The sequence below is a fragment of the Uloborus diversus genome, unplaced genomic scaffold (genome assembly GCF_026930045.1).
Source record: "Uloborus diversus isolate 005 unplaced genomic scaffold, Udiv.v.3.1 scaffold_789, whole genome shotgun sequence".
NCBI lineage: Eukaryota > Metazoa > Arthropoda > Arachnida > Araneae > Uloboridae > Uloborus > Uloborus diversus.
The window spans coordinates 9,607-21,997 of NW_026558999.1; the positions used below are offsets into that span (position 1 = coordinate 9,607).

Below are 12,391 nucleotides of genomic sequence, written 5' to 3' on the forward strand. Positions count from 1 at the left end.
TTATCAAGGGAATTCTTTTGCTGCAACCCACCAAATCCTAGGTTAAACACTAATTTAACAAAACGCGAAAGTCTTTAAAACTAAACCTACTCAGTTACGTTAGGTAGTAGTTTATAGGAGGCCCCGACTTCAAAAGGTTATTAAAAATTAAGAGATAGTAGGTAATTAATTAGGTATTAAAATAATTCATCGTATAGTAATTAAAATAAGTGTTTATTTTATAATTGGGTGTTGAGTTTTGTTGATTTTTGTACAGGAATTGTAAAATAAATTTGAATTATACGTTTGGTAGGTAATCGCATGTAAGTATGACCAGTTATTTTTTACTTTTTAGTTCCTCTTTGTTTTTTGAAGTCGGTTCTTTTTTATTTGAAAATAATTTATTTTACATAACAATTTTTTTTTTCTCTAGTACTGCAACTTGCATCTTTCGTGCTGGAAAGTTCTCTAAAGACACTCGGGGAGAGGTGTAGGTGAAATTTGTTTGGGGATTGAAAGAACCAGTTATATTTGCGATTTCTGTAAATATTTTTTTCTTCTGTTATTAATAAATTCTGATCCGTTTTGCATAGTTTCATCCCGTGTTTAAATTATTTTTAGTGACTTTTATAAATACGGCACATATTTACACCCAATTTTTTTCTGAGTTTTTTTTTTTTTTTTTTCGTTTTAAGCTTTTTGTAAATTGGCGTTTTTGAAATGAAATCACTGATATCAAACATTGTTTTGCCTTCTTGTATTTAGGATACTTGTTATATCTGTTAATGAACGACAGAAATATAGAATTTTTTTCAATTAAAAGTAATTTTCAATCAAGAACAAACGATGGTGCTCATTTTTATACCTTTTCCTCTAAACATTTCGAATCAAGAAAAGTGTTAGTGAGACTGAGGAGAACGGCGCGTGGAAGATCAATATAAAAATCAAAACTTCCTTTATAAGAGCCACAATGGAAAAAGATAAGTTGTTGAAAACCACGGAAACGAGAGACATCTAGTTCAGTCTATTCAGAGGAAAGGAATATCGACTGATAAGAGAGTACAGGTTTTTTTTTTTTTTTTAATCTTTTTCACAAAAGAAGGACTTTTACTTCTATCTCAGAAAGAGGTGAAGCCCGTTATGTGGAGAAAGATATGAATTCAATTTAAAAAAGATAAGAATATTTATCCAGCATGTTTCTTCCTAGCGAGTACAAGGTATTGACTGCTGTGCATAATGATATACAGTACAACAGACATCTATAAATGCGTAAGTAATTTATTAACTCATGTGTAAGTATTTTTGTAGTAGGGTAGACCGGAGCACGTTTACGCAGAGCCTTTTTTTCAGAGTAATAACTGGAGAGCCGACAGTCATATCGATTGATGCTGCTCCCTATCAAATATTCTCACTAGTTTTTGAGCATCAATCGAGCTTCGGTTTAGCATGCGGATAGGAAAATCTGTTTTCTACCAAGTTAAGTAAATTTTGGGTTGAACGTTGTGAAGCTTATTGTGAATAAATAATACACAGTTAAGAACAAGTAACTATATAAAAATTAACAGAATATTATTCCTTTTTGAGGATTGTATTTGTTTGGACAGAAAAGTTATTAAATTTTGTTGCACGTTAAAAATAAATTCAAACTTGCCGACGGGGTACGTTTACGCATTTTCATCGGGACACATTTATGCACGCTCTTTCTGTGTCTTTACTACTCTGTCTTACTTCTTAACGGGCAACGGACGCTTTTTAAGCACTTTTATTATACTTGGCCTGATCGTGACGGAAAAATCAGATGCCTGCTTTTGCTTATATCTCAGCAACTGTACCACTTAAAGACTTCAGGATTCCACTAAATGATTTGCTGAATCTTAAGGTACAACTCAAAGCTTAAAAATTAAAATTCAAAAATAAAATTATTATCTTTGTTAGGATGAAAAATAGCAAAATTTCATGCAATTTCCCCATGAAATGTTTAAATATTAAACCCATTGTTACGAATTTTGTTGCCTTGCAACAGTAATGTCAATAGTAATCATAATGAAGGTTTTGAATGATGGCTTCTCTGGAGCAAGCATGACATATATTCCCTATCATTGCTCTCATCAATGCGAATAATTGATGACGGAGCTAATAGAGATATATTAGGATCTTTATCACGAGTAACTTGTATGTTTTGAAACATAAATTAGTTTGGGAAACCTTTAATATTTAAATTGTTTTAATTGAATAAGCAAACAAACAAATTCTAGAGAGGAAGAAGGATTAATTTTTAGTGCCAAATGCTTAAAGTTTTAAACACTTATAATAGGTTTTTTCCTTTTAGTACGGAAGATTTACGTGAAACAATGAGGTGAAATTTCGTGATGGTAATATTATTCTATTTCTGAAATACATTAACACTAAAAAAATAATAAAATAACAGAATTTTTTAAAAAATAATAAGCACTTTTCATAACATATACACTCAAAAGGACAAAATAACATTTCTGGGTCAGAAAAGACAATTTAAGTATTCTTGTAGTTTTCAAAAATTCCAAGAAAATGACACCACACGCGAAGAAAAGTGCGGTTCTAGTCATTTCAAACCAAAATTTCCCAATAAGAGAAATATGCATGTTTCAACACTCAAAGTTATGATTGAAAGCTAGATAATGATAAGAAATTCTGTTCATACCTTGAGCCGCACTTTTCTTCGTTTGTGGTGTCATTTTCCTGGGATTTTTGAAAACTAAAGGAATACTTATACTATCCTTTCACTATGAAAAGTGCTTAGCATGTTTAAAAAATTCTGTTATTTCTCTTTGTACTGTCACAAACCTTTAGTATTTTCAGGTTATTTAGTTTTTAAAATCACCAATCATTTTTGATTGAGTAACAGATTCGTATCTTATAGCTTGCAATCATAGCGTTCTCTTCATTCTTGTTCAGCTTTAACTTTATACACTGTTCAGCCTGTAATGCATTTTCTTTATTTGAAAGACTAGAAAATCGTCCGTCAAGATATGACTGATGAAAATTGCTTCTACATTTGAAAGAAGCAATTGCCTGTTTGATGATATTTTGATAATTGAAATATTAACCCTAACTCCAGTGGATTAACCCTAAACTCCAGTAGATCGCGTTCATTGTTGACCACTTTTTCGTTTCTTCATTCCCCTGAAATGAGTCTTACCAGTAAAATAGCTAAGCTACAGAATAAAGTTCAGCCTCGTCAAAATGAAGCCTTTCCCAGCATGTTAAACATTACCAAAACATATTATCAAATTACCATGACGTGGCGCGAGTTTCATTGTTGAATCACGCGGGTTACTCGATCATCGACTGTTATATATAAGAGGATAAAACGAAGAATATATATATATATATATATATATATATATATATATATATATTAGGGTGGTCCTTATTTTTGAAGTTGTAGATATTTTACACGACGCCCCTCAATTTGTTCCATTATACAAATAAATGATCCATGCAAAATTTTAAGTCAATCCACGAATACTAACACGTGCCCCTAGGGCCCCCTTTTTTGAGTTTCGAAGAAAAAATTGCGGATTTTCTCATTTTTAACCGACGAAAAAACGGAGGAGGTTCTCAATTCGACACGTATATTTTTTTTTTTATTTTTTTAAATGTATGACCACGCATAACTTTTTACAGAACAGTCTGATTTTGATAATTCTTTTTTTATTGGAAAGGGTATACCCCGAAGGTGGTCCCATAAAAATTTTGAAAAAAAAAATCCTACCCTAAGGGTGGGAAAAGGGGGTTGATTTGTTGTTCACTCACAGATTTTTAATATATGACCACACATAACTTTTTACAAAATAGTCCGATTTTGATAATTCTTTTTTTATTGGAAAGGTTATACCCTGAAGTTGGTCTCATTTAAATTTGAAGAAAAAATTCTTACCCTAAGGGTGTGAAAAGGGGGAGACTTGTTGTTCACCCACAAATTTTTTTATATATGACCACACATAACTTTTTACAGAATCGTCAGATTTAGAATATTCTTTTTTTTATTGGAAAGGGTATAGCCTGAAGTTGTTCCTATATAAATTTGAGGGAAAAAATCCTACCATAAGGGTGGGGAAAGGGGGGCGATTAGTAGTTCACTCTAAGATTTTTTGATGCTGAATTGGGTATAACAAAAAAAAAAAAAAAAACTCACGATGAATGAGATGCAGACTTGTATGTCTCTCGTGTGTACTGTCTTGAGCAGGTAAACGACAGTATCTGCAGAAATGAGTTTTCGAGATATTTGAAGAATTGTGCGCTGGATTCAGTACTATCAACTGGGAAATGTTGGAATTATATTTCTTTTAGCGGAAACCAAATAAGTTAGTTTGTACAACAAAGCTAACGTACAAACAATGATGACAAAATGCAAAAAAAAAAAAAGATAAAATTGCAGTTATAGCCCTTTACCTGCACACGGCAGTGTAGACCTCTCAATCTCTGGTACTTGTGATTAGGGTTAGTTTTCAGTGCCAGTCGTCAAACATTTTTTATATTCAGGATTTGTATGAAAAAATAGGGCGAAGTTTAGTGATGGTGACATACTATTTTTAACCGACGAAAAAACGGAGGAGGATCTCAAGTCGACACGTATATATATATATTTTTAATGTATGACCACACATAACTTTTTACAGAATAGTCCGATTTTGGATATTCTTTTTTTATTAGAAAGGGTATAGCCTGAAGTAATTTCCCTATAAGTTTGAGGGAAAAATTCCTACCCTAAGGGGGGGAGAGGGGGTGATTAGTTGTTCACTCCAAGATTTTTTGATTCTGAGTTGGGTATTACAAAAAACAAAAAGCTCACAATGAATGAGCTTCAGACCTGTATGTCTCTCGTGTGTACTGCCGTGGGCAGGTAAGCGGCAGTATCTGTAGAAATGAGGTTTCGAGATATTTGAAGAAATGTGTGTTGGATTCAGTAGTATTAACAATAAGAAAATGTTGGAGTTATATATTTTTTTTCAGCGGAAACCAAATAAGTTAGTTTGTACAACAAAGCTAACGTACAATAAATGACAAAATGCAAAAAAAAAAAAAAAAAAAAAAAAAAAAAAAAAAAAAAAATGCAGTTACTGTCTTTGACCTGCCCACGGCAGTGTAGACCTCTCAATCTCTGGTATTTGTAATTAGGATTAGTTTTTTAACCGATGAAAAAACCGAGGAGGTTCTCAAATCGACCCGTATATATAAGTTCTTTTTTTTCATGTATGACCAGGCATTACTTTTCACAGGTTCGTCCGATTTTGATAGTTCTTTTTTCATTGGAAAGAATTTTCCCAGAAGTTGTTCCCATATAAATTTGGAAAAAAATTTCCTATCCTAAAGGATGTAAAACAGGGGTGAGTTATTGTTCACTCAAAGGTTTTTTACTTTTTTTCGTGTAAGACGACGCATAACTTTTACAGAATAGTCTGATCTCGATAGTTGTTTTTTTATTGGAAAGAGTATACCTAGAATTTGGTCCCATGTAAATTTAGAAAAATTCCTTATATGAAGGTGAGATATTAGGAGTGATTTATTGTTCGCTCACAGATTTTTTATTACTCACGATGACTGAGCTTTAGATTTGTCAGTCTCTTGATTTAGAGCTCTCAGTCTCTGCATTTCTGCTAAAGCTCTTTCATCGTGAGGTTTGTGTAGTAACTTATTTGGCTCTAGATTAGATAAAGCAATACCCTCAAGTGTTTTTACTCTACTCAGTGCCACATATGCCTGTCCTATAGCAAACACTTTCTTTCCGAGGTCTATTACAGCTTTATTAAGGGTCGTACCTTGCAATTTGTGTACCGTGACGGCCCAGCATAGAATTATTGGCAACATCCTGTGCTCAATGTCACCATGACCTTTCGTTCCTTGAAAAGTTGCAACCACTGGAGGTATGGCGACACAACCATCGCTATCTTTTAGTCTGCTTCCTATGCTTTCATCGTCAAACTTAACTAATATGCAGTCCGGTAATTCTCCTTCCTCTAGTTGATCCCTACGTATTGATGGCCATTTTATTTTTTTTTAAAATACCCATTGCACCATTGACGAGGCCGTCAGATACTGATATGTTACGTTTCAACATCACACGAGATTCGGCAGCAAGTTTTACCTCTGATAAAAGTCCACCACAATTGTTCACATCTTTCGGGACAACATTATCTGGAGGTTTCTTTCCATAGGTAGCAATTTCACGAGACTCATCTATGGAACGGATTGTATAGACACGACGTCCTCAATTTCATTTGAAACTCGCTCTCTTATCAGATCTAAACGATGAGCGCGTTGCTCTTCACTCTCATTTGAAAGTCGCTCTCTTATCAGATCTAAACGATGAGCGTGTTGCTCTTCACTCTCATTTGAAAGTCGCTCTCTTATATCTAAACGACGAGCGCGCTGCTTATCACCTTCTTGCAATAAACTATCGTTATTGTAGCTTCTCATTCTCGACAGTCTTTCCTCGCGCTGACCTAAACTCTCCTGTGAACGTGTTAATGTAATTCTCTTTCTGTTTGCTTCCAACCTTTTTTCTTTCTCATTAATAGATTCTTCTAAACATCTTTTCCTCATCCGAGCAGCATTTTTTGTAGGCCTACCCATGTTAGTATGTAAAGCCTGCTTTTTTAAAATTATTTATGTAACACAACAGATAATTGTTAAAATACGATTATATATTTATATATATATATATATATATATATATATATATATATATATATATATATATATATATATATATATATATATATATATATATATATATATATATTGTTACAAATCCTGTAAATAGTTTCCCGTAATGAATATACAACCCCTTTTCATATGGCTAAAGTATACCACCCCCTATTTCCTTTTTGTTCATTGATAAAATTTGATAACGGTCTACTACTTTACAGAAGCGTGTGGAATATTTGAGAAATTTCTTTTCGGTGTCTATATAAGCCGTTAGCGATGGATAAACAGGGGAGTTTCGATTGAGGATTTCGAACTGAGAGTGTGTATTTGCTCTGTTTATAGCGAGGCATTTCGCTGTGTTGTTTTCGTATTTGGAAGTAAATACGTGTGTAAACGTTGAGTTTACGGTGTTGTGTGATAATTGCTTAATTGCTGATGAATAATTTAGCAGTCGTTGACGATCTTTCCTGTACATAGTGTAAATAAATTTCCTGTGCTTTTATCAAGAACTGTGTCTTCATTTCAAGAAAGTGGAAGTCGCACCGAATCCGTTACAATTTGGCGCCCAACGTGGGGCTTCTTCTGGACTTTCTTGGAGTAAGTGTGACTTTGGACATTTTTTTCATAAAGACTTTTTGAATTTGGACTTTATTTTTATGGTGATTACTCGCGCAATGGATGAACAATTAAAACAACTTCTTGACGCAATCAACTCTGAAAAAAATGATATGGCGACTAACCAAGAACAATTAAAAAATGATATGGCGACTAACCAAGAACAATTAAAAAATGAATTGGCGACTAACCAAGAACAGTTAAATAGTGATTTAACTGCTAAAATTACTACAAGTCAAAATGAAATAAAAAGTGACCTAACGTCGATGAAAACCATGATGGAGAATCAACTAACCGCCAGGGGAGATAAAGTTAATGCTCTGGAAGAAAAATTTGATACTGTGGAAGAGCGTATCGCCAATGTGGAAAATAAGTTGGAAGAAGAAGACAAGAAATTTACTTCATTTAAGGAAGAAATAATTAAAGACATGGAACGGAGATTGGCGACCGCGGAAAGCAGTTCTGTACAGTTTGGCGCTCCCACATCTGTTGCTCGACCGTCCATTAAACTGGCCACATTTGATGGGAAAAGTTCGTGGCAGGTATACAAGACCCAATTCATGATAGTGGCGGAAGCGAACGGATGGGACTCTGCTACCAAGGCCTGCCATCTTGCAGCATCCCTGAGAGGTGACGCAGCGGACATTCTTCAGACCCTTCCGGACAGCCAGCGCCTGGATTTCGCCGCCCTCACATCTGCGTTGGAGCTTCGCTTCGGTGAGAAGTGCCAGAAAGATTTCAGCCGACTCCAGTTGAAGTCCCGTTTCCAGAAAACCGGGGAGACCCTGCAAGAGCTAGCGGCGGACGCCGAGAGACTGTAAAATCCGCTCATCAAATAATAACCCAAACAGATTTATCGACTCCCTCAAGGTCAGAATCATTAATACCTGGCTCCATTGAAGAAAGCAATAGTTTTCGATTTGGACTCATTGAATACCCCAACTTAAGCAATAGCCCAAAAGGAGTGCTGGTAGCATCTACGCTGGTGGACCTTTCTAAAGATGTAATTCCTGTGCGAGTCGTCAACGTGAGTGAAAGGCCAAGGAATATCCGGAAAGGTGAAGTGCTGGCAACTTGTACTCCAGTAAACTGCATCATTAGAAGAATCAATTCCCACGAGACTGTGTCTTCTGAGTCCTTGACATCGAAGTTAATTGGGATTGCACCCTTATCGAAAGATCAAAGAACTGCTGCGGAACAATTGGTGGATGACTTCAAGCATCTGTTTTCATCTACATCGGAGGATGTTGGCCGTACGAATTTAACGCAGCATAGGATCTACACTGGAGAACACCCCCCTATTAAACAGCATCCAAGACGACTACCGCCAAGAAGGAAGAGGTTGAGACCCTCCTGAAAGAGATGAAGGAGAATGATGTAATCGAACCGTCATCCAGTCCTTGGGCCTCTCCCATCGTCTTGTTCCGAAAGAAAGATGGCTCCACCAGATTTTGTGTCGATTACCGACGGCTGAATGAAATCACCAAGAAAGACAGCTACCCTCTTCCGCGGATAGACGACACCTTGGACACTCTTTCCGGACACAAGTGGTTTTCGACCCTGGACTTGAAGAGCGGCTACTGGCAGGTTGAAATACACCCTGACGACCGAGAGAAGACAGCGTTTACAACTGGACAAGGCTTGTGGCAGTTTAAAGTGATGCCCTTCGGCCTCTGCAATGCACCAGCTACGTTCGAGCGTCTTATGGAGACAGTGTTAAGAGGACTTTCCTACGAATCCTGTCTGGTCTATTTAGACGATATCATCATCGTGGGACGCAGTTTCGAAGAACATCTGGCAAATCTTAGGAAGGTGCTGCAAAAGCTTAAGGAAGCCAATCTGAAGTTAAGCCCGTCCAAATGTAATTTGTTCCGCCGGGAAGTGAACTACCTTGGTCACATCATCTCTTCTGAGGGTGTACAAACCGATCCGGAAAAGGTATCCGCGGTCAAGAGTTGGAGTCGTCCCGAAAACATCCATCAGCTGCGAAGTTTCCTGGGGCTCTGCACGTACTACAGGAAGTTTGTGAAGGGTTTTTCCAACATTGCACGACCTTTGCATAAGCTGACGGAGAGCAAGCAAAAGTTTGAATGGTCCAAAGAATGCGAAGATGCATTTCTACGACTGAAGGAGGCTTTAACATCAACGCCTATCCTCGCCTATCCTCAGCCTGAAAAAATCCTTCATCCTAGACACTGATGCGAGCCACGAGGGCATCGGAGCTGTTTTATCCCAAGAAATTGACGGAAATGAACATGTCATCGCTTACTGGAGCAAATGCTTATCAAAGTCGGAGCGAAATTACTGCGTCACCAGAAAGGAGTTACTGGCCATAGTGCAAGCTGTAGAACACTTCCATCATTACCTCTACGGCCGAAAATTTCTGCTTCGCAGATCATGCCTCATTAACTTGACTTTTGAACTTCAAAAATCCGGAAGGCCAGATAGCCAGATGGATACAGCGGCTCCAGGAATATGACATGGAGATCAAGCACCGAAAAGGGTTATCTCACGGTAATGCTGACGCTTTATCAAGAAGACCCTGTCCTGAGAACTGCCACTATTGTTCCCGAATCGAGAAACAGTATGGAACGACTAGCCCTACCGCCTATCAGGTGACAGTGACTCCAATATCATCAGAACCTGATCCATGGAGTGACGACCAAGTTCGAAAAGATCAAATTGAAGACCCCGACATAAAACCAATTTTGGAGTTCATGGAAAGCGACAGTCGGCGACCTAGCTGGCAGGACGTTTCCATCTTCAGTTCTGCAACAAAAAGATACTGGGCTTTATGGAACTCGCTCCATTTGCGGAACGGCGTGCTACACCGAAAATGGGAATCTGACGACGGCAAGACATCTAGGTGGCAGTTACTACTTCCCCGATCAAGGATTTCAGATGTTCTGAAAGAAATACATAGTAGTGCGACTGGAGGACATTTTGGTGTCTTGAAAACCCTCAATAAAGTTCGGGAGCGCTTCTTCTGGAGCAAGGCGAAGGATGACGTGGAGAAGCGGTGCCATTCTTGTGACGCCTGTGCTGCTCGTAAAGGACCGAAGAAGAGAAGCAGAGGGAAGCTACATCTGTACAACGTTGGAGCTCCTTTCGAACGAATTGGGATCGACATCCTGGGTCATCTACCAAGAACTGCTGATGGGAACAAATACATTCTTGTTTCCATCGACTACTTCACCAAATGGCCGGAAGCATATCCCATTCCAGATCAAGAGGCTACCACCGTAGCAGAGACTCTAGTCCAACACTGGATCTCGAGATATGGAACACCTTTGCAGATTCATTCCGATCAAGGGAGGAATTTCATCTCTGCTGTGTTTAAGGGCCTATGTCAAATTCTCGGAATTGAGAAAACTAGGACAACACCACTACACCCACAATCGGACGGCATGGTGGAGAGATTTAACCGCACAATCCTGAATAATCTCTCGCTTATGGTATCCAGAAATCAACAGGATTGGGACAAGAAGCTACCTTTGTTCCTGCTGGCCTACCGCAGTGCTGTCCACGAGACTACCGGATATGCCCCATCTCAGATGCTCTTCGGACGAGAGCTTCGGCTACCTTGTGATCTCGTCTTCAGTCGTCCTCCGGATGCGCCTGCATCGCCTGAGGAGTACATCCAGGATCTCCAGGACCGATTGGAGGACGTTCATAACTTCGCACGAGAGCGAATCAACATCGCGGCGGAGAAGATGAAGACCCGATACGACACAAGGTCTACTGGACATGAATTCAACGAAGGCGACAAGGTTTGGTTATGGAATCCCATCCGACGGAAAGGTCTGTCACCCAAATTGCAGTCGCATTGGGATGGACCCTACAAAGTCCTTAACCGACTGAATGATGTCGTAGTGAGGATCCAAAAATCACCTAATGCAAAACCTAGGGTTGTACATTATGATCGGTTAGCCCCATACTATCGCCATAGTTCATGAGTATTACGTAAACAACCATGGTTGATAACATAAAAGTTGTAGATAATTTTTGCTTTTAATGTTTAGTAATATTTCTTGTTATTATTGTGTTTTCTGTATCTGTTAGTTATTAATTAATGTGTATATTTGTAAACTTGTGATAGAAGTTTGGCACCCTTTCTGGGGATTGTACTGCCCGGGACGTGCAGTCCTTAGGAAGGGGGCAATGTAACAAATCCTGTAAATAGTAATTATTGTAGTAACGTAACCTGTAAATAGTTTCCCGTAATGAATATACAACCCCTTTTCATATGGCTAAAGTATACGACCCCCCTATTTCCTTTTTGTTCATTGATAAAATTTGATAACGGTCTACTATCTTCCAGAAGCGTGTGGAATATTTGAGAGATTTCTTTTCGGTGTGTATATAAGCCGTTAGCGATGGATAAAAAGGGAGTTTCGATTGAGATTTCGAACTGAGAGCGTATTTGCTCTTTTTATTGCGAGGCATTTCGCTGTGTTGTTTTCGTATTTGGAAGTAAATACGTGTGTAAACGTTGAGTTTACGGTGTTGTGTGATAATTGCTTAATTGCTGATGAATAATTTAGCAGTCGTTGACGATCTTTCCTGTACATAGTGTAAATAAATTTCCTGTGCTTTTATCAAGAACTGTGTCTTCATTTCAAGAAAGTGGAAGTCGCACCGAATCCGTTACAATATGGATTCACATTTATTCCAAATTTCATCGAGAACGTAGCATTACTTCTTGAGATATCGCACTCACAATGAGAAAAAAAGAACATTCAATTGCGCCAACCCCTTTTCAGCTGTTGACACCAAAATAGAGTCAGCTGTTATACTCTCTAAGGGCCACTTCTCCATAAATTTTTATTTATGGAGAAGTGGCCTTGCGCAGCCAGACACTTAAAATAAATGGTGTCTAAAAACATCATAATATAAAGCGTGATTTTTTTATATTTTGTAAGGAGTGCTACTGGGAGTTACGCCTTACAATGCCAGACACTTCGCACGCTGGCCTTGCGCAGCCAGACACTTAAAATAAATGGTGTCTAAAAACATCATAATATAAAGCGTGATTTTTTTATATTTTGTAAGGGGTGCTACTGGGAGTTACGCCTTACAATGCCAGACACTTCGCACGCCGGCCTTG

The 12,391-nt window shown here is 37.9% G+C and overlaps 1 long non-coding RNA gene across 1 annotated transcript in view; it reads left to right on the plus strand.

Annotated features, from left to right (window-relative positions):
* The first annotated feature begins 1,142 nt into the window (after positions 1-1,142).
* LOC129233904 (uncharacterized) overlaps positions 1,143-12,391 on the plus strand; it is a 42,597-nt gene continuing 31,348 nt past the window's right edge. Inside the window, exon 1 of the long non-coding RNA XR_008581497.1 lies at positions 1,143-1,248. This is a non-coding gene — a long non-coding RNA (uncharacterized LOC129233904). The remainder of the gene's footprint in view (positions 1,249-12,391) is intronic.